Source organism: Dipodomys merriami, unplaced genomic scaffold, assembly GCF_024711535.1.
Source record: "Dipodomys merriami isolate MVZ:Mamm:240054 unplaced genomic scaffold, mDipMer1.0.p SCAF_14, whole genome shotgun sequence".
In the NCBI taxonomy this organism is placed as follows: Eukaryota; Metazoa; Chordata; class Mammalia; order Rodentia; family Heteromyidae; genus Dipodomys; species Dipodomys merriami.
In genome coordinates this window covers 18448553-18472814 of record NW_027202715.1, presented here as the reverse complement: position 1 = coordinate 18472814, position 24262 = coordinate 18448553, and the positions used below count along the sequence as shown (strand labels likewise).

Below are 24262 nucleotides of genomic sequence, written 5' to 3'. Positions count from 1 at the left end.
AGTCAGTATTTTGCATCATAATGCCTTAAGCTTCACCTCCTGACCAGCTGCTAAGGGGCCAGACAGGTTCCTGGAGTCCCATTTTTTTGTTTTTAGGTTTTTTAAAAAATGTCATTATTGAGATTAAGTGATTTCATAAATTTCACAGTATTGTGAGATTGTGATACTTAGTCACAAACACTGTGAACTTTACAAGGAGAACTGACAGTTTTTTTTTCTTTTTGTCAGTCCTGGGGCTTGAACTCTGTCCTTGGGCACTATCCCTCAGCTCTTACAGCTCATGGTGAGTGCTCTACTGCTTGAGCCACAGCACCACTTCCAAGAACTGACATTTTCATGGTCTATAAAACTTATGAACACTACAGACTTTGACAATATAACTATTTCTTCCAAATCAGTTGATATGTTGATATGTATATTGCTTTCCTTTTGCTTAGTGTAAGCTCTTCCCTCTTTCTCTTTCATTCTCTCCTTCCCATCCCTGCCCTTGAGTTGCTTAGCTCACTTTCATCAATATCCAGTACAGCTGATGGGCCCTCTGCTGTATTTTTTTTATCCTGTTTCCCTTGGAGTCCCATTCTTAAGAGTCAGGAAGCATCCGTCCTCCATGGCTTAGCTTTCTTGGGATCTTTCCAATTCAAGTCCAATCTCCTGAACATAGCCAAGGGGTCTGATTCACCAAGGTCACCACTGAGGTCACCACAAAGTCATCCACTGAGGTCACCAAGGCCTTACTGCCAAACAAGCTCTGCCCATGGAGGTTTCATGAACATAGTCCATGTCCAGTTTCTTAGGCTATGTCATCTGACCCATGAAAATCAGGCCACACAATTTATATAGGAGAAATACCACAGAACCAAGCTACACTCAAGATCAGTTCACTGACCTTTAGTGTGGATATTTGCTAGAATGTTAGAAACTCCATAATCTTGCTATACCTGTGAATGCAGGGCTGAGTTACTTATATTTAGCTCACAGTGGGCTTAAGATGGAAATTGTCATTTCAAGTGTGGAAATCTTCCTCAAAAAACATTTGAAATCCTAACCAACTGTACCCATGGAAATGTCTTTAAAGACTGAGTCTTTGCAGAAGTAATTCAAGTTAAAATTGAGGTCATTATGATCACTTATAATCTAATGGAACCAGAGAGGGCCTCACCATGACCAGAACAATCTTGAGGAAAAAGTATAAAGCTAGAGCTATGTTTGACCTCAGAATATACTACAAAGCTATTGGAACCCAAACAGCAAGGGGCTGGCAGAAGAACAGCAGAACAGCACAGACACCAGAAACAAACCAGTATTTATAGGCAACTGATTTTCAGAAGCCCAAGGAACACAACAGAGAGAAGATCTTCATCAATAAATCAGGCTGGGAAAACTCGATAGTCATTCTTGGAAATTAGACCTCTAACTCATAACATGAAATCAACTCAAAATATAAGACTTCCAAGCAAATTCCAAACATTGGACCCAAAACAATGAGACTCCTACAGGGTGAGTCACCCTTCTCCAAATTCCTTAGGTCAGAAATGTTTTGGATGTCAGATCATGGGGATGTATTGGAAATGACCAAATTTAAAGAGGGAAAGATGAAATTGCTATATTTTGTGTATGTGTACCTTACACACACCTGAACTCACTTGTACAGTTGGTATGCCTTGCTTTTGACTACAACCTGTCACCTATGGCCAAGTAGAATTTTCCATTTCTGGAATTGTGTGAGCATTTAGGAGCATTATGAATTTTCTGAATTAGACCTCAGGGAATATTCCATATCATAGGTCTGAGCAAGGATATTGAAAAGTAGGATCTCTCAAGCAAAAACAAATGAATGCGGCTCCATCAAATTAAAACTTTTATGCATGGCAAATGAAACAGCATAAAAACCTTAGGGGGGGGAGGATTGTGTGGGGTGGGGTTGGGGGAAGGCTGGGAAGGGATGTGAAGGGTAAACAAAGGAGGAGGCTGCAATGCTTGATAAGAAATGTACTCATTATCTTGCCCATGTAATTGTAACCCCTCTGTACAGTATGTTCACAAAAAATAAAAATAAAAATAAAAAAACCCTAGATGTAATTGTAACCCCTCTGTACAGTATGTTCTCAAATAAAAAAAGAAAAACCCTAGAGAGTGGAAGAAGACATGTATAAACAAGCTGATGAGGGCATAAGATGCAGAAATTATACATTCATTATCAGGAGAATATAAAATTGCAAGTGGACAAAAGACCTGAATAGATAGTTCAAGAGATCTGCAAATTACCTAGTAGGCCTATGAAAAAATATTGCCAATTAGGATTATGTAACTCCAAAACCCTCAATAGGTATCACCCCTCCCCAGTTAGAAGAGTGCTTAAGTTTAAAGGTTTTGAAGAACATTATATAGTATTGGTACATTAGTACATCCCTTAAGGAAAACTGTATGGAAGTATGCTTAAAAGTTATAGACATGAGCTAGGAATGCAGTTTAGTGGTAAAGTGTTTGCCTAGTATGAGTGAAACCCTGGGTTCCATTCCTCATTATCATATAAACAGAAAAAGGCAGAAGTGGTACTGTGGTACAAAGTGGTACAGTGCTAGCTTTGAGCAAAAGCAGCTCAGGGAGAGTCCCTAGGACTGCCTGGAGGACTTCCCAAGGTCAGGCAAAAAAATAATAAATTCAAAGACACAATTACCATGGGATCCACTACTGATTATGTAGCAGAGATCAAAGTCCTGTCTGCATTGCTGTGTTACTGCAGCATTACTCAAAGAAATTTGAAGAACTCACAAGATATAGATTCACCCTAGGCATCAATTGATAAATGGATAGAGTTTGCATACACAGTGGAATACTACTCAGCCATAATCAAATCCTATCACTTATAGCAATATGCAAAACTGGAATAGTTCAGTGCTGAAGGATAGAACAATAATCTATGGTCTCCATGTTGAAGCATCTCACCTTGGGAGAACAGTAGTCAGAGGCTGGGAAGATAAGATAAGGAAGACTGGCCAAAAAGTACCAGCTCAATAGAATGGATAAATTCTAGTGTTTGATGCCCAGGAGAGAGACTATTATATATTGAATATTTCAAAAATCTAGGAGGATATTTCTAGTGTTCTTACACAAAGAACTGTAAACTATTTGAGATAGTATTCATATATGATACAATGCATATAAGTATCAAACTCTTCTGCATAGGTATGCAGGTATGTCAGTGAAAAGTTTTGAAGAACGTCTTACAATCTAAGACCAGAGTAGTAATTGAAGGAAACATCTTAACAGAAATAGCATCCAACTAGGGTTCATCATTTTGCATCAGTATGCCACTGAGTTCATTTCAAGGAATACTTTAATCCATTCCATTTTAAGCCTCTCTGCTGAGAGGTCTCCATGACACTATCTGACTCCAGGGACTGCTCCATGAATCTTCCTTTCCCCCATGTGAGGAGAGTCGCCAGCTATCTACAAGGCTGGCATCTAATCCTGGACAACCATCAGAAGTACAAGGATGAAGAATCCGAGTCTAAGGAATTCTGAATTATTCATAGGGTAGGAAGGGGCACCCACCTATAAAATGGGTCCAGAGACCATGAAGGACCTTCACACTGGATATTCATCCTCCAGAGGAGCCTAGGCCCCATTATTAGCCAAGAACCTACAACATGCCTGTACATTCCAATAAAAATAGAAATAGACCTATCAACTGGCAACTTGAGAGCCTGGTAGAACCAAAGAATGTGACAAGTCTTACCTGCCACATGAGAACAGTGCTTTACCACCCTATAAGGAAATGAGAGCCATCAAACTTGGAGAAGGACCAGAACAGACTGGAGACTCCCAGTTACAACCAGATGCTGCTCACACTTAATCCCAGGGCATTTCAATTCCTTCACTACCTGCCAATTAGGCAGACAATTTTGAGTTTCTCCTATTCCCTTGTCAATTACTCTTTGAAAAAACTGGTACCAGGGTGTCAGGCAGCAAATCCTTGATCAGACTCTCAGCAATCAAAGGTAAGACTAGCACTCACAAAACACAGATTTATTGCTCAGCTTGTAGGTTTGGGAACACAGCTTTTACCAAAAGCTCATTTCCAGAGGTCCAAGGGGCATCAACTTACATGAAGAGGAGAATTGACTGAAAAGGTATTGGGTCGTAGGAATGGCAAGGAGCTTAAAAACTTCATGACTCCACTTCTGTAATAGTAACTGCCACTAAAACTGTTAAGGGCAATAGCTGGCCAAGGTTGAAGATACCAGTAACAGGCCACACAGCAAGAAACACTCTTGACATTTTACAGGGAATCAACTCAAGGCCCCAGATCAATGAGACATACCATAATCTGTTATAGCCTCTGGTATAGTAATACTTAAGAAAAAGAAGTGGGAAAAGTGGTTCCACTAGGTCCCAAGAAGCCCTACTAAGAAAGCCTGGCAAGTCATCAAATCCAGCTTGATTGGGACCACAGTGAGACTCTATCTAAGATCCCTAGGTAACCAGAATGGAGGTCCTAGCTTTGAGCACGGGCCCTACATGCTCATCCTGTGTTTCCCAGATGACCACCAGCCTCAGAGGGGACACTTCCAGAGCCAACTTCCAACATCACCTAGAATGACTGGGGACTCAGCCAGCTAGCTTTCCAGATCACCTTTGTAAAAATGAATAGTAATCAGAGACACCGGAATATTCTTCCAATTCCTATACCACCAAGTCTCTCATGTAACTAGGTATATAAACTGCCATTTTTGAGAGATTTACCTGGCCAATGGACATAACCAGATCCAGGATTAAGCCTGAATAAAGCAAGATGTGAGCAAGATGTGAGCAGCTGTTTACATCATCTTCTCTAAGTATTCTGGACCCAGACTGTGGAGAACAAATTGACGAATGAAGCCAAGAGCTAGATGGAGGGAATCAGATTATCTGTCATATCTGAAAGTGACTACAGGCCCTAAAGGGATATAAATGTGTTAGTCGATTCCAAGGTGTAATTCCAAATCAATCAGGGATTGGACCTACCACCTAGACTGAAAGGGTGGGGCAGAGACCAATGAAGAAAACTCAAGGTAAAGGGTGGGAAGGACTCCACCCTTTGAAATATAGGCTAGAAGAGCACCTGCCCACAGACACCATCACTCATAGAAGAGAGGAACAGGTGGCCTGGAAACCCAAGGCCCATACTCATGGTGATTTCATAGTCAAAGGAAAGTGTGAAGAAAAGTAGACTAGACACTGAAGCATGAGAAACTCTAGGCCATAGACAATGTGGAGCAAACATGGTCACTCATGCAGCAAGACCACACTTTGTATACTTGATATATATATTACCAAACACCAGAACCCTGAAGAGTGGGGATGGGCCTGGCCAATGACCCAGCACATGCAGGCTCCTCAGGAGTTTTGTCTTGCAGAGGGTACAAAAATATTTTGATTCCAGGGAAAACAATGGCTACCCCCGAGTTGGCAGAAGCGGGTCTTACTCAAAGCTATCTTCGCCTGAGTGAAGGCTAAAGGCCATTTCCTCTTCAAAATGAAGCTAAGCATTGTTAGAAAAGAACAAAGTCCAAGGAGGAGAGAGTAGGACCATTACTATCTCATGGTCATGAAGCTTTCAGCAGAAGAACACCTGCCCACAGGGGAAGTATGGGTCCCAAACTAACTCTGCGTGCAGATAGGATAGACAAATCCCATGTTTACTATGCAAACAATAGACAGAGACCACTCCAGGGAAAGAGCTCAAACTGTCCTAGCCAGGCAAAAACCCTCCCTGGAAGGAGATGGATGCTGAGACCAACAGCTGACAGCCCCACCCCAGGCCATTCCATGCCAATACCAAGGACAATAGCAATTTCATGATAAGAGAGGGGTCCTAGAAGAACAAACTCCAGCAACCAAGACCCAGCAAGGAGCAAGGGCCTAAGCTGCATGACCAACCATAAGAGAACATGTCCATAGCAAGATGACGTTACCTACCTTTTCATTAAGAACAAGAATCAGAGAAAGATGCTGCATGAGATACCCCTCACCACTGAGGCCAGAATTAAAACAAAGGGGGAAGGGTCTTGAGAATCACCTCATACCTGCTCTTGCTCAAGCTTCTGGAAGATTCTACCCCATTCTGGCCATTACCTAGCAGGAATATGTACCCCACCTGCCTGGGAAGCCTTCAGCAAAGAATCCGAAGAAATTTATGATCTACACAAAATAGTCAAGACATGTATTTGGAAAATAATTCTTGAATCTTCTGCCCACAGGAAACTAAGAATTTTTCTGTCCTCATGAACAACACCTGCCATAGCAGAACCCGAAGGGAACACTGGACTTTCAGCCAATCATATACATCAACATCACAAGCAGCTCAGCTTCTCAGCAGATCAGGTAGACCCATGAGATCAATGAAGGCTTAAAGTACTTGAGGCAGTGATCACTAGTTGCTTGTTTAAACTAAACTTAAGATCAGCAAATTCTGTCTAGCAGAGCAATTCCTAGTGGTATCCCAAACACCTGGTTGTTTGTGTGACTTCATAAGATCTGCAAATCTTTAGTTTGGGGCTCTCCTCCTAAGCTCTGCTGTGTCAGAGTGTATGACAAGGCCCAATCTGCAGCCCGACTAAATAAAATATTAAAACAGCTGTAAGTCTGACTCTCAGTGGTCTTCTTGGTGGGGGTGCTGTGACTTGGGCACAACAATCAATGCACATCCTCAGGACAGGGGATAGTTCAGAGGCCATCCATTGTACAGACACCAATGCCTCTGCTGTTTGTTCTAGCAAGACGTAGACAGAGCCTTTGCAGGGGTTCAAGCTGGACATCCAGGTGTTAAAGGTAGATATCTAAGCAACAACCAATGCAACTTCCTAATGGCCAAGCCATTCCTACCTAGACCAAGACACCATAGTGAGAGGAAAAGAAATTCAAGAGTTTATCTCTGCACCTTATATTTATATACTGTTTTGTAGAATGGAAACTTCTTTCTACAACTACCTAAAAATTAATAATAATAATATTGTAAAAAAAGAGTATGTGTCTGAAAAATTCTCAATTATCATCTGAGACAGCTAGGCTCACAAAGAAACTAGTGCAGCTTTGATATCTGCTTCACTCCAAAATGCCATTGCCCACATGGGCAGGAATTGGGACATACAAAGACAAGGGCAGCCTTGTTTGCTCTGCCTCTCTTAAGCACCACTGGCTGGGGTACCAGTCTTCAATGGGAAACAAAGAAATATGACCTACCTAGTTTCAGTTAGTGGTCTGAAACATGCATTCCCCACATGCCAGGGTTCCATTTTATGTGTGGGTCCTGTCCATACCAGCAATACTAATGCACACTTGTGCATTAGTTAATGCACACTTGTGGCTGCCTGAGAGTCCCAGGGAGTCACTAGAAAGGGAACATGTGCTCAGTTTTAACCCCGTCACTATTGCAAAAGAAGTTCCTTTAACACATGTTTCAAGAGCTTGAAAGTTAAAGGCACAAGACAGCATGGAAAAAACAACCTTCAAGAAACCTCCTGCTGGTGATTGTTTATCTGCTGCCATGGCGCACAGGTGCGCAGCAGATGGCATGGTCTCTGGGACTGAGATTTCAAGGGCCTCAAGAGGGAGCACTGCTTTGTGAGCTGCAATGTAGGAGAGGTTCAATAGAGAACTCTCAAACTGCACTCACCCATTCTGTCCCATGGACTAATTAAAATAGCTACACCTTAACTGCTCCTCTGAAACAGGAACCAAGACCAGGTTCCTCAATAGATCCTCGTCATCATCCATGCTTTAGTAGAATAAGTTTCCTTTCATTTCCATCCTTGGAAAATTCCCTTCCAGGGGCTGTTCAGGGGATAGATTCCAGTTTAAAATTAGAAATAAGGCAAGTATATGTATTCATCTCTCAGTGCTTGCTACTCAATATTAACAGTCACATACTGGCTAGATCTAGGATGGAGACAGGGATTGTCTCCCAGGTCATGCATGCCCTATTAGTGTGACTTGCAATTCAACTTTAAAGTCAAATCAACTCTCTTGAAATTTCAAAATTACACATTTACATTTGATAATATTTAAGATTTGAGTAACTGGCTTAGAAGACAAACTCCAAGGAGGATAAGCATTGTGTGTTTGACATCATTCTTGCTAATATAAGCTATTGTTATCAACACTAGCAATTTGAAAGACCCAACCTCAGTGGCTGAGAGGTTACTCTCACCTCACAGAATACAATCATTCCCTTCTATGGTTCAGAGATCAGACACCTTCCTTCCACATTGGGGCTTTGACTTCTTGGTCCTCCAGTTTTGTAATAGACCCAAAAGAAGACAGGTAAGCATTTCATGTCCTGGTCTACTGCTTAGAACACAGTATACCACCACAGTCTAGCCTGTGACCAAAGAGAGAAGACTTGCAAGTGTTGGGAGGACCAGCATCTTCCTGAGGATGAGAAGAACCACTTCTCTGTATCCCTTTCCCTAGGAACGTCATCTTACTGGCACAGCAGAAGTTATATTTTTGACTTTTTAAAATGTCTGACAGTATTCTTTGGGAACTGGCTTCAGTGTTGCACTTACTGTTATTAAAGGCTCCTAATGACACTCCCAGATGACCCAGACAAGGTAAGACTAACTCACTCTGCAGGTTCTTGTATTAGCACTCAAGTATCCCTTGAAGTCACATAAGCATTCACAGGAATGATTACTGTTACAGAATTGCTGTCTCCAAGACATCTGGTGTATGCATAGTTGACCAAGGTGAATACAGTGTTTCATAGGCTGTATCATCATGTAAATTCTAGTCACTGAAACTAAACCATATGTGAAAAAACTATAAACCTCAATATTTTTGCCAGTTATCATGGCTTATAAAAACATTAAGTGAGATATATTGCATGATTTTCAATTTGTAGAAATAGTCTTTAAAATACATATACATACATATGTACATGTACACACACATTACACATAAAGCTAGATATTTATGCATGAAATATTTCCAAAACTTAGAACTAATCCTCTCTCATTGAACATGATAGCCACTGAAATATCCTCTCAATACTACTGAGACATCCACTCAGGTCCTTTTCTGAGGTCCCTTATGAAAGATCAAAGAAGAATCCAGAAGATCATAACCTCCCCGATCATCAGAAAGCCACACAACCCTCAGGTCAAGGTCAAGCAAATACAAGTTGGGCTTAAATCAGGGTTAGCTCAAGGGTGAACTCTGTCAAGTCTACCTCCAATAATAAGATCCAGGGTTTTCTCTCTGGTAACCAAACAAGAACTGTTCAGGAACAGGAAATGCTCAGGAAGAGCAAGTCAACACATGGGCCCACAGCTTCAAGAAGATGGAACACAGGGCTTCATGGATCCAGCAGCATTAGAATTGGATTCATCTTCATTTTCTCCCTTCCTTAGCACCCACTTGGTATTTATAGCCAACAGACAGCAGGGGAAGGCAAGCAGGGGAGAACTTCTCATGTCTCCATATGCTCGTTTTCAGAGATCCCCAATTTTTCTAAGGCAGCTGTAGAACTGCCATCACTACGCCTATACACAAAACAATGTTGAGGAAACAGAAAAGCCAATTATCCACTTGTCATGGATCTTTTACTAAAAGGTGGTGCATTCATTCAATATCAGGAGCTCATGAGCCTTAGAAAGAAGGATCACAAGTTCAAAATATGGGCAGGAATGTAGTTCAACTGGCATTTTCCATTCCCAACCCAAGGGGGGAAAAAGATCCTAAAGGAAGATCATATCATACTTTTATGATAGCTGTGCTGGCTCATCTATCACCTGTGCTCCTGCCTTGAGAAAACACATCCTTCCATTTTCCTCACAGTGTTAACAAGCCATCTATTCTCCATTCCCATCTCCTCTTCACATCACAGTATCTTCATACTTCATACATAAATTTCTATTTCTGTTTTCAAAAATACTCAAGAGTACAGGAAAAGTAGAGCATTCTTGATTGGCTTCCATTGAGAAGAGCTTCTGAAGGTATGGAGATCTCAGGTATACAGTTTCCTGATGATTCCCACTAGCTACACAAGGTTGGGAATCAGAGAAGCCTGACCTAGAGACCAGAGGGAAGGATCAGCTCTCCTGGTCATAGATAACTCAAACTTTTTTCTCAAAATGAATTATCTTCCCGTCCTAATTCTTCTTAGACATATGCTATGCCAACAAGCTGACAAATGCCTCCCCCAGACTCATCAAGGCCTTTTCCTTTCTCCCAGTTTTTTTTTCTGGGGATCAAGTCTTTCTCAAAACCTTAAATGCATCTGATTTACATCTTAGCTGGACAGGGTCTCACCAGGTCCTGCTGACCACTCCACCCCAGTGTAGCTCAGTGGACAGCCACAGTGGTTTCATCTGTCAAAAAAGGCTTATGCTCCGGTTCCTCCTAGACTGACACTGACTACAAGGTACACCTGCTTCTCTCAGGCCTACTAAGGTAAAGCTGTCTTCATCCCTAAAGATAAGATTAACACCAAGCTGACTGCCCTCTTCTGTAATCCTTTCCATTTCTTTTGTCATGTCCAAGTCATTTTATCCACTTCTACTGGGAATGGATGGTTACAATTATGTGTGACCTTTGTGTGCCCTCTAATAACTTCTCTAATGGCTTTGTTCTTAATGTTCAGACCAGGCCTCCCAAGACCTCTTTCCATAGACGCATAAGCCTAGTCACAACCAAGGAACTATTACTGATCTCGGCCTTGAGAAATCAGCACAATTAGGGAGCATGGGTGCCCTTCAGAACTGTAACAAGGTAGGAATGATAGATCTGCCCAGGAGAACAGCCCCCACCCTCTCCTTAGCTTCTCTTCCTCAGAAGGACCCCACCACAGTCTGACCCAAAATCACCTCTGTAGCCCACCCAAGCCCTCTCATCTGCTGGGCCCACACTCAAGCCTCCTAAGCTGGCCTTGATCCTCCCAGCCACACCCTCATTCGCCCATTCACACCCTCAACCCTCCTTGTCTGACCTGGTCAGCGGCACAGCCACACCCTCATGTGCTCAGTCTTGCCTCCTGCCAACAGTGAGAGGCTCCCTAGGCTCTGTGGTCATTTCTGCATTGTGTTGGCCACACCTCCTCCTTGCCCTTCCCTATATAATCCCTCTCCCCTGTCCTAAACCTTCATTCTCTGCCCATCTCCATCTCCAGCAGGCCAGTAAGCTGGCCTTTCTCCTGAGTAACCTCTTTCAGAAGAAGTCCAACACAGGCTGTTTTAATTCAAATGGGTGGTGGACAGGACTCGTGGAGAGTGAAAACTTTAGAAGAAATTCTACAAGAAAAAAGAAGGAGAAAACAGGAGGAGAAATTGGAGATGGAATGCTTAAAATGTTCTGATGACAGGGATTCCAAGCAGGACTCGGCTGAACAAGGGGAGCAGAGAGATCCCCAAACGGAGATCACAACCAGGAACTCGCCCTACAGAAGAGAGGACTCGATGGAAGACAGGGGAGAGGAAGAGGAGTCTCTGGCCATCCATCCCTCACAGCAGATGTCTCGGCGAGCAAAGGCCCATCGCAGCGAAGAGAAGAGAAAAGAGAAGCACAGACATGGCAGCCACTCAGCGGAATGGGGGAAGCATGCTCGAGTGAAAGGAGAAAGCAAGCACGGACATCGGAAGCGACACCGAGAAGAACAGGAGCAAGACCACCGTGAATGGGAAAGACAGAAAAGGAGAAAACTGGTAAGAGAACGTCCCGGGAGGGAGGGGGACCACCTGGAGCAGGTCAAAGGGAAGCCAGGATGGGAGCGCAGGAGGAGCAAGCACCAGAAGGAGACGCGGGACCAGAAGGGACAGGGATGGCGCCAGGAGCCTGAGGCCCGCAGGGAGGGCTTGGCACACCACTGGAGGACCAGGGAGGCCCACAGTGACAAGGGCAGGGCCACTCCCTGGAGTCGCAGCCTGGTGTGGCCGCCCAGGGAGAGCTTTGCACTGGGAGCCAGACCGAAGCCAGTCAAAGGAGAGAAAACTGAGGCAAGAGATCTGCTGTCTAACCTACAGGACAGTGTCAGTGACAGGGAGAGGAAAAGCAGCTCTGCCAGGTCCTCAGTGGAATCAGGCTCGGGCTCGGAAGATCCACGGAGCCACTGGGAGGAGGCCTCAGAGCAGTCTGCAGACCTAGGAAATGAGGAGGAAATGAGTGAGGGTGAAGAGCCAGGCCACGAAGACCACATCTTGGCTGTTCCACAGTCGCGATCTGACGGAGATTCCGGGGACAGTGAAGAGGAGGAGGAAGAAGTGGGCAAGGGGACCCCGCAGAGCAGCATGTCCACCGCAGGGGACCACCCTCCTGACTCCCCAGCCCTGTGGCCCACCGAGCCCAAGCAGGAGCTGCCCAAATACCTGCCGGCGCTGCAGGGCTGCCGCAGCGTGGAGGAGTTCCAGTGCCTGAACAGGATTCAGGAAGGCACCTACGGGGTCGTGTACAGAGCCAGGGAAAAGAAGACAGACGCCATTGTGGCTCTGAAACGGTGGAAAGTGGAGGGGAGAGAAGGGTTCCCAATCACATCCCTGAGAGAAATCAACACCCTCCTCAAGGCCCAGCACCCCAACATTGTCACCATCCAGGAGGTCGTGGTGGGCAGCCACATGGACCAGATCTACATAGTGATGAACTACGTGGAGCATGACCTCAAGAGCCTCATGCAGACCATGCAGCAGCCCTTTCTGCCAGGGGAAGTGAAGACACTGATGCTTCAGCTGCTGCAGGGGGTGAATCACCTGCATGACAACTGGATTCTGCACCGGGACCTCAAGACCTCCAACCTGCTGCTGAGCCATGAAGGCATCCTCAAGATCGCTGACTTTGGGATGGCTCGAGAGTACGGGATGCCCCTGAAGGCCTACACCCCCGTGGTGGTGACCCTCTGGTACCGAGCCCCCGAGTTGCTGCTTGGCGCCAAGGAGTACTCCACACCCGTGGACATGTGGTCGGTGGGCTGCATCTTTGCAGAGCTGCTGACACATAAGCCCCTGTTCCCCGGGAAGTCAGAGATGGATCAGATCCACAAGATATTCAAGGATCTGGGGACTCCAAGTGAGAAAATCTGGCCTGGCTACAATGAGCTCCCAGCAGTCAAGAAGATGACCTTCAGCCAACAACCCTACAACCACCTCCGGAAGCGCTTCGGGACTCTGCTCTCAGACCAAGGCTTTGATCTCATGAACAGGTTCCTGACCTATTTCCCTGGGAGGCGGATGACTGCAGAAGATGGCCTCCAGCACGAGTATTTCCGTGAGAACCCCCTCCCTGTCCACCCTTCCATGTTCCCCACCTGGCCTGCCAAGAGTGAGCAGCAGCAGCAGCAGAGGGTGAAGTGTGGCACCAGCCCCCAGCCCCCCAGCGGTGGTCTAGGCTTCAACCAGCTGGGTGAGAAGGAGGAGGTGATGGAGACAGGCTTCCACCTCACCACCACCAACCAGGGGGCCTCAGCCATGGGTCCAGGCTTCAGCCTCAAGTTCTGAAGTATAGCCACCCCGCCTCACCCAGTGCTGCTCTTCCATCCAGAGCCTCCCTCAGCCAGGACACCTGACTGGAAACACTGCCGCTAAACCTCTCCACTTGTTTTGTATTTTGATTTGTGAACTTGTATAATTAAATGACTATTTCCTTTTGGAAGAATAAAAATAAACTCTTTCCTGCCTGAAACAAGTAGTGGTCTCTTGTTTGAGAATCTTATACAAGGGAACCCAACTATCTGTTGTGATAATCCCCACTAAAAATTGAAGGTATCTGAGTTACTAATCACTGGCAGAAATTTCCTTCTATTGTCTGGCCTCAGTCCCTCCTGCTGCAGGAAAGTTACTGTCTCCCCTGACACAGTAAAGAAAGGATATCCATGAAAACAAAATGTGAGATCAATACAGAACAAAATTATTGATCAAGGGGAAAACCTCTTGGTAAAGAAAAACCCCAGGCTAAGGCTGATCAGCTGTCAGCGATAGCCCCTTTACATCCTTGCTACAAAGTAAAAGAACTTCTCTCCGTCTCTCAAGCTTCCAAGCCTGGCAGCTTTGCACTTGACTACAAACTCTGCTGAAGGCCAATGACAAGCTTGAGGCTTGGCATCGGCTGTACTGACTTGCTGTATTAGTCCGGAGCTTATAATAACAATAATTTCTGTTCAATAGACTTTCCCCACCCAAGATTGTATTTTGATTTATGTAATCCAAGGATATTGTTAGTTTTTTTGTAATCAAGTGTCAATAAATTGATAGTATGGATCATGCAGACCAAGTGAAGATTATGTGTTGCCTATGTTCTTGTGACTCAAAGGCTATGCTTTGCTCTGTAACCTTGCTTGCTTGATGCTTTGGCAAACATCACCTAGGTGAAACCCCTTCCTATAAAATTCTCCCATGAAAAGCAAATGGGGCTGTTCTCTGAAACTCAGAGCTGGAGACCGATGCCATATGGCTGGTGAGTGCTGTGGACACTTTTCACAGATTGGGGGGATGAGTCCCACCAGTCCCAGGAAGCTGGGATATTTCATCAGGCCCAGAGGTATAGGTTTCTGTCTATATAGTGAGGAAACTTAGGAGAAGGTTGGGGGACTAGCAATTATCCACCTTCCAGCAAAAATGCAGGATTACATTGTCAGATTTAATCCCTTCCCCAGCCCATTCCTTTAGTCAAGCTCCTTTGCCACGTTGGAACCGATGAAGGCACAAGTTTCCCATTTTAAAGTGGAAGTGAAGTGCTCATTCTATACTAAACTTTCAACAGAGGCACAGCGTGAAATCTCCCTAGACTGTCATCACCAATCCCCAGACTCTCAAGGGCTCTTTGCTTCCACCAAACATTTGGGTGTCCTCAGCACACTCCCAGAAGGGCACATTGGCATTGTCTCAGGTTGCTTAGCTAACTATCTGCCCTAACTGATAGATTTCCATCTTTTTTGGGGGGAGGGGTTGGGAGGGATTTGGGGCCTGAACTTGGGGCCTGGACGCTGTCCCTCTGCTCTTCCTCTGCTCTTCAGCTTAAGTGTAGCATTCTATCACTTGAGCCACAGCACCACTTCTCGTTTTTCTGCTTATGTGGTGATGAGGAATCAAACCCAGGGCTTCATGCTTGCAAGGCAAGCACTCTACTACTGAGCCACATTCTCAGCCCTAGATTTCCTAATTTTAGTCCTAACTCTAGGTTCAACTGCCCTGTCACCTGCAGGTATTCATACTCAGTGTCCCAGTGGTGACAGACCAAGTTCTCAGGACCAAATTGGTGCCTTTCCCATGGAGCTCTGATTGGAATTCCCGTAGCTTTTCCTACCTGAAGTAGCTGAGCACAGACATCACACTTAGGATTATTGCCTACTTTACCTTCTTGTTACTGTCATTGCTGTACCAAGCCTTAAACCTATTTATTTCCCCAGGCTCCATTGCTGTTTATTTACACCAAAAGGCTTCTGAACATATACTTAGCCCTACTCAACCCACACACACTTCATCTATTCTTCTCCAGTAGCCTTCCAGAAGCATAATGTTCCACTCATCGTAATGACTATGTATTTCCCCACAGAACTCTAAACTCCTAACGGGATGGTAGGGCTGAAGAAAAATACAAAATAATCTAGGCATAAAGCAGAAATTGGAAAAAGGATTCTTGGAATGCAAATACCTGAAAAATACACTTCAGGCTAGCTTCTGATCTTACTTGTCACAGTCTCTCCATATAGTTTGTTCCTCAGGGAACAAGCAGACAGTTCTGCTATGTTCTAGTTGCCGACCAAACAGGAAACCACTGCCACAATTTCTTTCACACCAGCTATCTAGTGCCAGATACTACAATTATTCTGTAAGAAAACACCATCCCCACAACTATTCAACAGATAATAGCCTCAAGGGTATTTGGACCTGAAGAATCAATTATATCTAGCATAAGAAAAACAGGAATTTTCTTTGATATCTTGCAAATATTTAAACATATCTAACATGATTCTGCAGATTTCTTCCATTGCACTCTTCCAAAAAGACAGCACAATACAACATCATCTGAGACAGCTAGGCTCACAAAGAAGCTAATGCAGCTTTGACATCTGCTTCGCCTCGAATGGCATTAACCTCAGAAGCAGGAATAGGAGACTTACAAAGCAAGGGCAGCCTTGTTTGCTCTGCCTCTTAAGTATCTTAGGCTGTGGTGCTAGCCTTGAAGGGGAAATAAAGAAATATGGCTACCATCTTCAGTTAATGATCTGAAACAAGCAGTTCTTATATACTGGCTTGCTCATTTAAGTGTGGGTGCTGTGCACACTGGCAATAGTAATGTTAATGCACACTTGTGGCTGCCTGGACAGTCCCAGGGAGTCCCAAGAAAGGGAACATGTGCTTAGTTCCAATCCCTTCCTTGGGGGACAAAATGTTCCCTTAATACCTTCAGGCTACAAGACCTGAAAGTTGAAGACACAAGGCACCATGAAAAAAAGACAAGTTGTCCAAAACTGAAGAACCAACCCTCAAGAAACCTCCCAGTAGTTCTTTGTTTGCCTGCTGACATGGGCACACTGGTGGGCAGCCGATGCATGAGGTCTGGGCTCAAGACTTTCAGGGCCTCAATAGGGAGCACTGCTTTGTGAGCTGGAATATAGCAGGGGTTAAAATAGACAACTCTAACTGCACTTATTCAGTCCCATGGACTAGTTATCATAACTACTTCTTACCAGATCCTCTGAAAGGTGAACCAAGACCAGGTTCAAGAGGGGACCTATAGCTAGTCATCACCCATGATTTACTACTAGAAGCTTCCTTTTCATTTCCATCCTTGAAAAATTCCCTTCTAGGAACTGCTCAGGAACAGTCTCTCACTTAAAATTAGAAATAGGCAAGCATGTTTTCATAAATCAGTCCTCGTTACTCAAACCAGTATGAACATAGTCACATAGCTAGCTCCACTACAGACAGAGGAGCATCTCCCAGGGGGTGCCTATCCTACTAATGTGCTTTACAACTCCACTTCAAAGTCAAATAAACTAGCTAGAAGTTTCAAGATGGCTGATTGATGTCTGATAATATTTAAGACTGGAATAGTTGGCAAACTATTTAAGATACTGGCAAAACATTTGAGATGTGAGTAGAAGACAAACTCCAAGGAGAGTAAGCATTGTGTGTGTGTTTGGCATTATTCTTGCTAATCTACTGTCATCAACACCTCCAGTTTTATTGTAAATGCAAAAGATGACATGTAAGTACTTCATGTCCTGGCCTACTGCTTAGCATGTGGCATATCACCATGGGAGAAGAGCTAGAATTCAGTCTAGCTTGTGACCAAAGTGAGAATACTTGAGGGTCCAGGACCAGCATCTTCCTGGGGCTCCAAAGAACCATTTATGTACATCTCTTCCCCTAGGATCGTCATCTTACTGGCATTGCAGTAGCTATGGTTTTACTTTTTCTAATTTAATATCTGACATCATTCTTTGTGAACAGGCCTCAGAGTTGCAACCCCTCTTATTAAAGACTACTAAATATACTCCGATGACCATGACCAAGACAAGCTAAGACCGACTCACTGTATAAGTTCCTCTGTTAGCATTCAAGTGTCCCTTGACTGTCAAGTCACTTAAGCAGCTGCAGGTATGGTCATTGTTGCAGAATTCCTGCCTCCAGACATCTGCTGTGTGCTTAGCTGACCAAGGTGAACACAGTGTTCCATAGGCTGCATCATTACATAAAAACGACTCACTTTGAACCTGAGTCATGGGTCGAGAACGTATGAGCCTCAAATTTGTTTTGCCATTTATACTGGCTTTTAAATTCATTGTATTCAGTTGAGATATATTGCATTCTTTCCAATTTGCAGAATCTAGACCTAAAAATACCTACATATGTATATATGTAAATACACACATACATAGGTCATTTCTGAAAATTAGACAAGCTTCTGTCTGCTCATTTAATACTAGGACATGATAGCGAATGAAATATGCTCACAAGTCTTTTCCTGGGCTCCCTTGTGAATCTCTAAGAAGAATCCAGATCATATCCTCTGCTGATCATTAGGGGCCAAAAGCACTCTCAGGTTTTCACAAAACCTTTAATGCATCTGTTTTTTCTTGTTGCTATTAACTGCAGTTCATGTTAATAAATAGTTATTTTGTATGATCAGACTACGTAGGCATTGCACCTTTGCATTCATCTCCTAAAAATATCCTCCTTGGTCTCACTCTGTGTGAATGCCTATTGTCTTATATCATTCTGTACTGGGTTTCAAACTCAAACCCTCATGGCTGTGCTTGGTTTTGGTTTTGGTTTTTTGGTCAGTCATGGGTTATTGGTCTTGTGGCTTGAACTCAGGGCCTTGGGACTGTCCCTGAGCTTTTTGCTAATGCATCTGGTTTACATCCTAAGTAGACAGGCCCTTGTCAGGTCCTGCTGACCATTCTCACTGCAGTTAAGCTCAATGGACAGCCATAATGGTTTCATCTGTCAAGAGTAAAAAAGTCTTATGCTCCTGCTCCTTCTATACCAACCCTGACTCCATGGTACACCTGCTCCTCTCACAGACTGACTAAGGTCCACATTAGTTAGGCTTATGTCAGGATTAGCTCAATGGAGTAGTCTTACGGTCAAGTCTACCTCCAATAATAAGATTCAGGGTTTTATCTCCTGTGAGCCAAACAAGAACTGCTCAGGAACAGGAAGTGCTCAGGGACATCAAGTCAACTCACAGGCCCAGGCTTTCAGGAAGATGCCACAGAGGGCCTCCTGAATCAAGTAGCATTTGAATCTAGTACATCTTCATTTTCTCCCATCCTTAGCACCCATTGGGTATTATAGCCACAGAGAACATGGGAAGGCAAGGAGTTGAGAACAACTCATGTCTACATGCCCTTGAGGCTGAGGAAGAAGGGCCACAAGTTCAAGGTACCCCATTGCCAAAACCAAGGGCTAGAAATGTAGTTCATCTAGCATTTTCCAGCCCCAGCATGAAAGGTAAAAAAAATACTACAGGAAGATCATTTCATACCTCTGATCATTTTACTGCCTCATCTACCATCCTGTGACCTGTCAGTTCAAGTGCTCCTGCCTTGACAAAATGCACCCTTCCATTCTATTGACAGTGTTAACAAGTCGTCTGAATTCCATTTCCATGGCTTCTCCACTTCAAACAGTCTTCCTACTTAATAAACATATATGTTAGTTTGAAAAATTACTCAAGAATGGCTGGGTATGTGGCTTAGTGGTTGAGTGCTTGCCTAGCATGCATGAAGCCCTGGGTTCAATTCTTCAGTACCACAAACACAGAAAAAGATAGAAGTGATGCTGTGGCTCAAGTGGTACAGCACTAGCCTTGAGAAAAAGAAGCAAAAGAAGTTCAAGCCCCAGGACTGGAAAAAAATACTCCAGAACATACCAGTAGTAGAGCATTATTGACTGGCTTCAATTGAGAAGAGCTTCTGAAGTTATGGAGTTCTTAGGTATACAGTTTCCTGATGGTTCATACTAGCTACACATGGTGGGGGCTCAGAGAGGCCTAACATGGAGTCCAGAAGAAAGACCAGCTCTCCTGGTCATATTCAGATAATCCATTTTGAGAAAGGAAATGTTTGAGTTCTCTTGCTGTCTTAACTTGTCTTAGACATAGATGATGTCAACATGCTGACAAAATACACCCCTGTCCTCATCAAGGCCCTTTTCCTTCTCCTCAGAGTTTGTCTGGGGATCAAGTCTTTCTCACAACCCATAATGCATCGGGTTTACACCTTAGCTGGACAGGCCCTCACCATGTCCTGCTGACCAGTGCCACCGCAGTTAAGCTCAACGGACAGCCACAGTGGGTTCATCTGTCAAGATTAAAAAATGCTTATTCTCCTGCCCCTTCTCTACCAACACTGACTCCAAGGTGGCCAGCTCCTCTCTCAGACAGACTAATATCAAGCTACCATCCATCTCTGAAGATGAGAGTAACACTGGGCTGACTGCTCTCCTCTCTGTCCCTGTCTACCTCCTTCCTTTTCTTATCTCCAAGTCATCCAATTTTTTGCCTTCCTGCCAGAGACATTCCCATTGTTCCTGATGGGGTTAAAAAGGCTTCAAAAACCCAGAGCATTTGGAACAGAATCTGACCTTCCCCCTACTAAATTGGAAAGTTAGCTTTACTTCCTGAACAGTGGACCTCACAAACCAGAAACTTCAAAACCAAAATATTCTGCTTTGCTTCTGTTTGAAATTTCTAGAATAGTCTTCACAGTGAAGGAATAACACTATTAACACTAAAAATCAAGTCGGAAGAATAAAGACAGGGAGGAGCATCAATTTATTCTTATTGTCTATAAGTCAGATCAGAATTAGACCAATGATAGATTTTTCAGCAATATGAAAATAGACAAGGAGAATCTCCAAAGTATGGAAATAACAGCAGTATTGGAAGGGGATTGATGAGTTTAGAACAGTGAGGAAGGATATGCCAATGAATTGTACAATGACAGGCACACTATATATCAGTCTGCCCACTGGTTCATGGTGGTTATTTCTCACCTACAAGATAGAAGTCTGCATAATAGTGGAGATAGAGGTACAGTGGGAATGGCTAGGCACCAACTTCAACTTGGAGCTGTACTTAATGAGCTTGAACTTGGATGCAGTACGTATTGAACTTGATCTGTGGCATATCATGCTTAGAAGTGCCAAATCCTTAGACCTCGGAAGTACATAGGAGACAGGAGCCTAAGGTCCGATGTACACAACAAGGATATGCTATGACCTTAGAAAGAGTTCCCCGATCTCTAAAGGATCTCATGACTGCACCCTATTTCTGAAGCCTTCACTGCACTATAGCAGGGCAGAGACCAAAAGTGTAGTAGGCAGCCACCAATAGGCTTCCAGATCCCTCTGCAGGAATGGTGCTACCCCTGGCCTCCAGAAATTTCAGAGCCCAGCCCTACAGGGCAATGCCTCTGAAGAAAAGCCACCCACTTCCAGACTGACCGATCTTTCTGTCCCAACTTGAAAAGCTTTAGAGCTGGTTAGTTTCCAAACCCTTCCATTATTCTGACAAGCTTTAATGGAAACTGCAACCCAGCTCATCTCTCTGCCTAGTCCCACACCCCTTTCCCAGAGTACTTCTTAAAATGCCTCAAAATAAACCCTGTGAGATTAGCACCTAGTCATGCTGTGCTCAGCCCCACAGAGCAGAGCAAGCTGAGCCACAATCACCACTATCCTCAAGACAAAAATGATGCCCCTTGGACAGGAGTGTTCTTACTACCTACTCCTATAGCTGCTGGGGAAGCAGGCCGGCATTTTGGTCTTTCTCTCAACTAAAACTGTTTCCAGGGACTTGGTTTTGTGGGGAAGCTTCCTAATGTTGGCAAGCTCTTGGGCAGTTTCTGGGTTCAAGTGTGAGGGAAGATTTCTGGGGTCCCTTCCTGCATACATAGCAGCCTTTACCACTGTCAGGAAACAATGGATTCCTAAAGTGGCTAAGGTAACAAATGAAAGCTCCAGCCCAGTACAGATAACTGCCAGGGTATAAAATTAACCCTCAAAACTCTATCGCTTTTCTATATGCAAACAATGAGAAAAGTGTGCCTGAAATCAGGAAAGCAACTCCATTCGTAATAGCTCCATAAAAAATGAAATACCTAGGAATAAACTTAACCCATTAAGTAAAGGAGCTCTACGATGAAAACACTAAAAACCTGAAAAAGGAAATCAAAACAGAGCTTAGATAGTGGCAAAAAACTCCCATGCTCCAAGATTGCAAAGATCAACATCGTGAAAATGGCAATACTTCCCATGGCTATCTACAAATTCAATGCGATACCTATCAATATTCCAAGCTCATTCTTCAAGGAAATAGAAGAGTTATCCCAAACTTCATATGTAATAATAAAAGACCCAGGATGGCAAAAAGGATCCTTAACAGAAAGAACAGTGCTGGAGGAATATCAATACCAAATTTGAAACTCTACTACAAAGCCATAATAATCAAAACACCTTGGTACTGGCACAAGAACAGCCCCCAGGCTGAGCAACTCTTTAAGAGAAGCTAAGACCGAGAGATGGAGCTTCTTCTACTTCCACCTCAACAGATCACAGATGAAGAAATTAAGTCAAGGAAAAGTATGGCTATTGAAGACAACATAAGAAAAAACAGGATCATCTCTCTTCCTAGTCCCATACCCTTTCACAGGCATTAGTCAAGAACACTTCCTAAAAAGCCAAAAAAATAAGCCTAATAACAATAACACCTCTGATTTCTCCACTTCCAAAGCAGGAAAATAAGTCATTTTATGAGTCAAGATTGGAATCAATGTGCAGTGGGCAATCTGAGGGCAGTTATGGGGCTGAAAGCCCTGGGCATTCAAAGGAAGAACGTGGTTTCTGGCATAAAGATGATATTGTAGGTTATTTCTTCAGAGGGGAATGTGGATTTTGAACATGAAAAAAACTTGGTTTATCATGTTTTAACTTGAGGGACCGACAGTGATGAATCACCAGTTAGGTAACCCTAACTGGCAGTAAGGGTCTCAAGGGAACACATCCCACTGAAGGAGCTGATGCTGTCCTTAGGTGATTCATCCCCACTCTCAAATGCCAGCCATCATGGCTTCATTGGAGTACAGTTTTCTCCCTTCTTGCCCTGGAGTTGGGGAAGGAATCAGTGATAATGGAAATGGTTAGTTCGCTGTGTTATGGGTTTGACTTGTATTTATTTGGCTTCTAAAATTATCTTGAAAACTCATTGTGGGAATCGGGCATGGGAAGAAATACCTGTCCACAATTGTCAGGATACCATGGTATTTTGTACCATCTTAGCATTGATTAGCTGACAGTTGAAGATTGTACAAACAAAAGTCATTAACCACCCCACCCACCAAAAAAAGATTAGAACCTAGCCATGGTGTCCTCAGCCCCACAGAGCAGATCAAGCCGAGCCAGACACCAGGGGGGCAGCAGTGTTCTTACTGCCCAATCCCTCCCTCCCCTGAGCACCAGAAAGCAAAGAATCCCTGGCGGTCCCCAATATCAATGATACCACGGTCCTGAAACCTGCTGCTGGGGTAACCTATAGCTGCTAGGGTAGCTCATAGCCAATAAAGCTCTTCTAAGAACCCCTTCATTGACTTCAAGTTTATTTTCCTCCAGGCTCAGCCCAATTCCACAGAGCTAAGACCCAGCTTCCTAGGACACATGCTGTCCAAATAGGCCATTTGGTATTTGAGGTTTCATAGTGGTTGCATATGCCTGAAACTCTGTAAGGGTTAAAATATAGTAGTAGAGGGGCTGGGAAGCTGGCTCCGTGGTAGATTGCCTGCCTCCTAGGCATGAGGCCCTGGGTTTGATACCTCAGCAGCACATAAGCAGAAAAATATCACAAGTGGAACTTGGCTCAAGTGGTAGAGCATTAGTCTTGAACTAAAAAAGCTGAGGGACAGTGCCCAGGCCCAGAGTTCAGGCCCCACCACCGACAACACACACACACACACACACACACACACATATGTACACACGTATATATATGTATATATGTGTGTATATATATATATATATGTATATATTAAAGCCTTTCTGATGAAATAGCCAAATTCACCTAGCAATAACAATTAGAGAGTCTTGAATAAAGAAGTCCAAATTAAATCCATGCAACAACTTGCATGGCCTTAGACCTGGTGATTAACGCACCTGCTTTTTAGATCCATGTTGTCTAGTGACTGGAGTTTAACTCCCTTCACTTGGTGCCTCACCTACTGCTCAGAGAGGCTGATGTAAGGGAAACCTCAGTCTCTGAAGAAATGAAGCCAGGGAAGCCAATTCAGAACAGATTCTTCCCCTCCTTTACCTGAGAAGTCTACAATCTACATCATAAATAAAAATTAAAAACCCATTCAAAGTTCCCTTTGAATTAAGAGGGCCAAGGCACTAAGAGCTAGCATGGTCCCAGAATTCTCAGCATCCCAGGATCAAGATAGAAGCTCTATTGTGAGGAGCTGGGTTCAGTTCCTCTTATTGGATTCTGCCTCAATAAGAGATGCTTAAATGAATCCACATTACTGAGAGGTGCTAGGTCAGTTTGGAGAGTTTAGGGTCTTCTTGCTATTGGAGGTATTTAGAGGATATTAACCCTTGTGCATGGAGTTTGAAGCTACCAATTCCTTCCCTGCCTACTGGTTAAAGGTGAACAACTATCTCTTAGACTTCTACTTAAGTGCTAGAGAAAATGGTCACCTCAACATTGAGGAAAGTACAGAATCAGCCAAGAGAAGCTCACATGCAGAACCTGCTAGAGCCACTAGCTTGAGAAAGAGTAAGCTGGCAATAATCAT

At 43.9% G+C, this 24262-nt stretch overlaps 1 pseudogene; it reads left to right on the top strand.

Annotated features, from left to right (window-relative positions):
* The first annotated feature begins 11222 nt into the window (after positions 1–11222).
* Positions 11223–13463, top strand: LOC138825751 (cyclin-dependent kinase 11B pseudogene; annotated as a pseudogene).
* Positions 13464–24262: the final 10799 nt, after the last annotated feature.